The sequence below is a fragment of the Nuphar pumila genome, chromosome 13 (assembly GCF_984573655.1).
Source record: "Nuphar pumila chromosome 13, dmNupPumi1.hap1.1, whole genome shotgun sequence".
Taxonomy (NCBI): domain Eukaryota; kingdom Viridiplantae; phylum Streptophyta; class Magnoliopsida; order Nymphaeales; family Nymphaeaceae; genus Nuphar; species Nuphar pumila.
The window spans coordinates 88,334,730-88,342,011 of NC_143261.1; positions in this window are offsets into that span (position 1 = coordinate 88,334,730).

Here is a 7,282-nt window from a genome sequence, read left to right on the forward strand (position 1 = left end):
TTCAATTGGTCGGATCGTGAACCAGGTCCTCGACCATCTAAATGGATCTGATATGCTTAGCAATTTGGTTAAGCTCTAGCCAGAACCAGTGAGATCCACGTAGGTTGAAACTGGTCGTGTCGTTCGCAGCGGGGCTATGAACCAGATAATGTATACATAGCTTAAGTTGATCACAAATGGCACAACTGGACCCAGCCAAGACTGACTTAACAGCACTAAACTAGGTCAATGCCTACTAATTATAAGAAGTGTTTAATGCCCACATATTTCTTTTTTATAGGCAATTTGGGGTTATGCAGATCCCCACCAGTTACACAACCATACCCCAACACAAGGTGACGTGCACTCACTACTACTACCAGACAACCGGAGCCCCTGTTGATTTAATGCCCACATACTTATATTAAAATTTCAGGAGTAGTTGTGGGTTTTTATATAAGAAGTTAGTGAGAAGTCACAATAAAGTCTATAAAAGGAAAAAAAAAAGTAGTAGTACTTGTAGATGATTCTTCAATCTTGCTTTTGCATTTAGAGCAAACAATAATATAGAGCACCTTTCAAGTTAAAATGTAAAACTGTCATTCACCTAAATCAATAAAAGGACCTTTCACAAATATTAAAAGTCCATGTGTTCTTAATTCCTAAGTTAACATGCCCTTCTTCTTCCCCTTATCAATGGGTAATTATTAGCCATTAATTATTCTTCTTTACTGAACCATTTAAACAAGCATCCAATACATATACAATTTGGCCATGCACTCTCTTCATTCTCTTTGGCCACTAAATGTTTGGTTTTATAATTATAGATCCACAATTGATTTTTAATTAGCACTTACGACAACTGATGTCATGTCCCCTCTTTTTTTTCTGCTTGCTGGCAACTCTTTTCTGCTAATTAAAGTTTTAGGTGTGTGCCATTAATTATATTGAAAAGCAGAGAAGAGTGAATAATATGTTTAATTAATTTCAGTTTCTAGTCTCTTAAGTTTAACTAATAAATGGAGATTCATTGTAGATCACAGCAAAACAAAACAGTTGGCTTCAATAAATGGCTCAATGGATCTGGTTTATGAAAGGATGTTTGGTTTATTAGGAAAAAAAGAGATTTGAGCCTATCATGTTCAATGACCTGCATGCCCGAGTATGTTAGCCCTATGGAATTTGTTTGATCCTACCGACTGTATGGGTGTCAACGGGTCGGTCTGCCAGAATTGGGTGGGTTTGAACCACGATCTGAGTACTGTACCCAGTATATAGACCTGGGTCCAACTGGACCAACCATAGGAAAAACCATACCCAGGTCCAATAAAGATTAGATAAACCCGACCCAGCCCATGTCTGATAAGATAATATTTTTATACTTTTTTACATTGAAAATTTGCAGATTTCAATCGTAACTGAGGTTTGACCTGCGTAATTTTATACTAACTATATCCAGCTCCGTATATTAATCAGGGGTGCTTTTATTATGCCACGGTACCACCATAACTTGTGGTGGTATACACTTGATAACCTTTAGTGCATAGTTTGGTTTGGACTTTTTGAAGTTTCTGTACATATTCAGATCTTATCCAAGATCCAGATATAGGATTAGGGTTTTGCCTGACCATAAATATTTGCTATGTGGTATTTGGTGGGTGGCTGATGGATGCTTAACTCTTATTATTTCCTTTGATTTTCACAAAATTTAATGGTTAATTTTCATTATTCCTTGCTTTCCTAGCTTAGATGCATAGGAATAGGCATTTAGTTTTTTTTTTCCACAATTCAAGTTTCGAGGTTGCATCCAACAGAATGTAAACCAAAAAAGACTAGAGAAGGAAGATGACAAGGGTAACCTACATGGAGTTGGCAACTACAAAGCTTTATTTGAGAGCTGGTGAAGGAGAAAAGATAAGAGGAGTGATGGGAGTGGAGGAGAAAACGAGACATGAGACTCAAGTTGTAAAACCACCATAACAGCCCTCCTCTCCCACAACGATATGAAAGGGGAGAGTGGGGAAGTTTTAGTGAGAAACCGTTCATCATAGAGAGTTAAAACTCTATATCTTAATCAATGAGCTAGCTGACTCGGTCAGGGCTTTTGTTTAGATTGAGTCATGTTTGTGGGAAGCGAGAGCTCACTATCTCGGTGTGTATGTAGGACCAACTCGGTCCAGTGGTTCGGGTGAACCCGGATCGAGTTAGGCCATCAGTGAGGCGGGACAGTGAGCCCGAACTGCTAAGTAGATTGATTGTGGTTACAAGAGATATGTATTTCTCTATTTCGGTAGTTGCACAAATCGGCTGAGTCTCGGTGTAAACCAGACCGAGTCTGATCAGCAGAACAGATGAGACAAAGCATCGGTTTTTGGGCCTTAGGATCAACTCGGACTAGGTTTGAACGAACCGAGTCAGAAAGGACCTCGACCTGGGTGGAACCCAAACTGGATTAGGTGAATTTTTGGATCATTTTCAGTTTAAGTATAATATATATATAGTTTTGGAAAAAACTGAGAAAATGATTGTCTCAATTTTTCACCATAAATTAGATCTAGTAGGACCAAGTTAGATCAAATTAAGTTTGAATCCTATTAGACCAAATTGAGACTGGGTCAAGTTTGGATCCAATTATCAGATTTTAATCCAGTAGGATCAAACCAGAATGGAGCAGGATTCAGACCCAAACTCAAACTAGATCGGTCTAGTTTCATTTTTTACCAAACCCAAAGTGAACTAGGGTTCAGATCAGTCGTACCAAATCTGAATCCAGTATACAAAACAGAGACCGGATCTCTATCTAGTTTGAAATCCATAATAGAGTGGATTTAGATCTGGATCTAGGTTAATGAATTTGAAACCGAATCGGGAAGGTTCGGTTTGGATTAAACCTAGATCTGACTAGAGTTGGGTTAGTCCCGTGAGAAGTTTAAGATTTGGACGATCCATACACGTTCGAGGAGTAAAATGACAATTTTACCCTTGTTCTACGTACTTTTGTAAAATGAGGATAACCCTTCACTCTGAGCTCAAAATCAAATGAATTTTAGTGTGTTGGATTTGGGACACAAAGAGGAATTCGATTGTCCTATTTTTATAGTCAAACCAACATCATAGAAAAATGAATATTGTTAGACCATTCTTGGTAAGGGTAGTTTGGTAATTTTACTAAAGGTGAGAAATAGTTTTTTAGCAATTAAGTTTTATGTACTGAACAGATCCTAATACCTCAACAAGTGATTCAACGGTAGGTTAGAAGTTCAGTGTTTGCATTTCAAGATAAGGGATATTATAAACATGTTTAGTTAATAATACACAATATGTTACTTATATAAGTTAGCTTACATGAAATCATATATGTTTGATAACATAGTGGTATCTTGCATTTGATACATTTGTATTTGAGAATATGTTTCATGTTAAATGAGAGATAAAATGAATGTTGTAATGTCAAGAATGATTTCGTGTATAAGTTCTCAATATCAATTGCATGTTAAAGGGCTATGGTATTTTTAAAAAAAATACATTCAGAGAATATAGAACTACATGCATGAGAACAAAATTGAGTACTTGAGTAAAGTCCTTAGAGTCCCTTCTTTCAGTTAAGTTATCAGAAGTTTAAGTCAACTTAACATGCTAGATTTAACCCCATAAAATTTGAAAAAGGCGACAGGTGGAAAGGGCTATCTGATGGCCATCAAAGTGAGAGCAGCCATAAGCGTAGGCAGTGGTGATTTATTTATGTAGTGTCACTCCATCGTCTGTATGCTTAGATATCAGAATCCTAGGAAGAACTTGAGAAACTTAGCTAAGTTAAGGAGAAAATAGTGAACGCGAGCTAATTCATATGGGAAAGCAATGTGTTGCTTAATACATTCTAGGAATTATGTTTCACACTACAATTGGACTCTAAGCAAACTAAGATGTAGCATAAATCACGAACCTTGGGGAGCAGGTATAGCTCTCTAGTCTAACTCTCTGCGTAACTACCAACGAGTCATCCTTCACTGTAGTGCATCGTGACTCTTGTGGGATCACGAGTAGTTCATAATTTGGCCAATAAAGTAGAATTTGGGTATTGTACACGGGTTGATATGCCCATAGTAGGCTATTAATGGTACAACTAATTCAGTATAGTAGTTAGCATCTAATATATGCTAGCTATGAGTTTTAAGAAGATAAATAAAAAAGTTTTGAAAGAAATAAACATGTGTATTGTGTAGTGTAAAACTAAACTAAGACTAGGGGCTTAGATTCCACTATAATTTTAAGTCAAAGTCTTTAGTTATTTATAAATATTTCTTACTGAATTGTAGACTCACTTCCTTTTTAATAATTGTCACTATAGGTTCTAGGTAATTGACCAGAGACTGATCAAAGTCGTCATTGTTCCATATGGTGTCCTTAGATGGCTAGATCGAGGTGTGACTTTCATTTATGTTTTTATTTTATTTAACTCTTTATATGTATGAATGATGTAGTCAGAGAAGACTTGTGATTATTAAACTATGATGTGATTTTAGAAAAAAAAAATTATGACATGGTTCTTTTGTGCTCACTTTGAATTCTTTCCTCTGAAAAGTAATACCTATGAATCTAGACTCGAGAAGTCCCCGGGATGTTATAGGAGTTGTTAACTACATCCTTGTCAGGATATATTTGAATATGGCTCATCTCCACTTTTTTCTACACTCTTCACCATTATCATCTCCCAAATCTGAGTTTTCAAGCACCAATAGGAACAAGTGGTATTAATTAAACCCTCATTAAATTTCCATCTTCCACTCCCAAACAGAGCCTCAATAAAGGTTGTAGCTAGAGATGGGCAATGGGCCGGCCTGGCCTAACCTGAAGCGGGCCAACACGAGCTGGACTACAGGCCAACCCGATCAGGCCTGAATATAGGTTTCAAGAATAGTTTCGATTCGTTCAAAGGGGAGCGGCTGTTGTGTTTGTCTCCAAATTCTTAAACCAATCAGTCTTAAAACTTGAAAGGGAACTCCTTTTATCTTGTTCAATGAGCCCATCTACAAATTTTTATTGTGACATCTTTGGATCCAGCATTGCATCCGCGGATTAAATCTGAGTAAGGCAAACTCTATGAGTTATCTGCACCCTGGTACTGAATTCACATGAGTTTTTTAACATGTGGGAAAGCTGTCAAATTGTGTTTAACACAAAAACCTAATTTTATTGATTTTTGGGCCAAAAATTGCCTAACAGTAAGCTATAAGGAAACTACCAACAATGGTCACTACCTAACCCACTCTAAGGATAATTCAACCAGAAAATGGTTGAAAATGCTTAGAAATGCATGTATAATACTCTACCATATTCAAGCCATCCATCAATTCAAAAAGTGCCCAGTTTGTGTCATTTGGACCGAATAGCACCAACCCAGTCATTTTCCAGCTGAAGTTTGTCTTTATCTATTTTCCCAGCCATCCAACAGCCGAAAAACTACCCGAGTGCCATTAAGCATTAGTGACATCAGTTCAATTACATTCATGTGGGTCGCCCTAGTGACAGGGGACCGAGGGAGAAGGTGCTGACCCCTTCGTCCTAGTAACTGGTGGGCTCCGTAAGAGCTTGGGTGTCGGTGACCCCACCTGGATTTTACCTCGAATGGAGGCAGGCCCATTAAGTGACCAGGTTCTTGGTGAGGGTTTCTTGTCATCAAAAGAAAAGAAAAAAATCAGTTCAATTGCTTTCCAAGAGCTGGTGGGGGAAAAAGGCCAGAAGAAAAAAAACATTTTCTTGGATTTTTTTTTCCAACCATGAAACGGCCGAGATGGCATGGTTTACGTTGGATGGTATTATCCTAGCATATAGACAACTTTTGGATATGAGGTGGCTGAAAAACTATAAGAAATCAAGGTTTTGTCATTCAAGAACTCTTTGAGCAAGTTTCAGTAAACCAGATTTTAACAAACCTAGAATTTAACCAAAACTCGAGCTCTTGAAAACCCAAGCTTTGGGATGTGACGACCAAATGGGCCCTAAGATCAAAACAGATACTTGTAGCAATTATACCTACATGTCTGTTACCCCACTTGCATTAGGACAAGCAGCCTGCAGGCCAGCCTGTCTGGACTAAGCTTGGGCCAGGTTTTAGAACCATAGCCCGACCCAATCAATGGTTAGGCCCAGTCCAGCCCTTTGACACACCAGTCAGCATGCCCAAATTTGGGCTGGGCAGAGCAGGCCGGCCCATTGCCCACCCCTACCTGCACATATAAAACATGGTTTTACAATAATTTGTATTTTTAAATGCAGATGCACACAAACACATGAACACCAACCAAGAACAAGCAAATATCCAAGCACAAGGGCTAGAAATTTTGCAACTAATTCACATGCATAAGGATGCATATCCACATAGTTTCATACTTCCAGATCAATTCAAGTTAGGGCCGTCAATGGGTCTGGGCTTGTATTGGGTACCTGACCTGAACACGAATAATCGGATATGGGCATGGAAAGTGATATGACCCCAATAATATTGGAGTCAACTTGAACCTGACCTGAGCAATATGTGGGTCGGGTTTGGATCATGATTTTTGCCAGGTACCCAACCCGAGTATTATATATATTTTGAAAAAAATAAATTTATAAAATTATGTGAGTCCAGGTTTGGGATTCTATTTTCGTGACCTCACAAAACCCAAATCTGGTTATTAGTTATATGGGCAGATCCGGGTCAGCCTTGACCCAACCCGTTGACAGCCATAATTCTAGTTGAGCCAATAATGTTCCACGAGCATGAGATGCACAGTTGTGGCACATACATAGAAACACAATGCTCTCTCTCTCTCTCTCTCTCTCTCTCTCTCTCTCTCTCTCTCTCTCTCTCTCTCTCTGTGTGTGTGTGTGTGTGAGAGAGAAAGAGAGAGAGAGAGAACTTGTGCTTGAGGTTTACCAGAATAGAGGAAATAAATCTATCTCAAAATTCAAAGTGTCAAACATCCCAAATATCTTATTTATTTCATATTTAAATGAATCCAAGAAAAGACCCAAAGAGAGGCCAGCCTTCCAGTAATTAAAAATGGTGATGAAATTTCTGATTTTGTCAAGGGGTGGTGAAGATGCCCCATTCATGAGGGCGCCAATCCCTTCAACTAAGAGCACGGCCAAACCCGCAGACAGTATATCCCAGTCACCAGTTTGACCTATCACAGTTGAGAAAGCAGTTGCACAGTAGAAACTCACAAGAAAAAACAGTATCTTGATGGGCAAACCTTTCTTTAACTTCTCTACTTTCTCATTCAACTGGATTCCAAAGGTCTGAACAGTTTTAATTAGT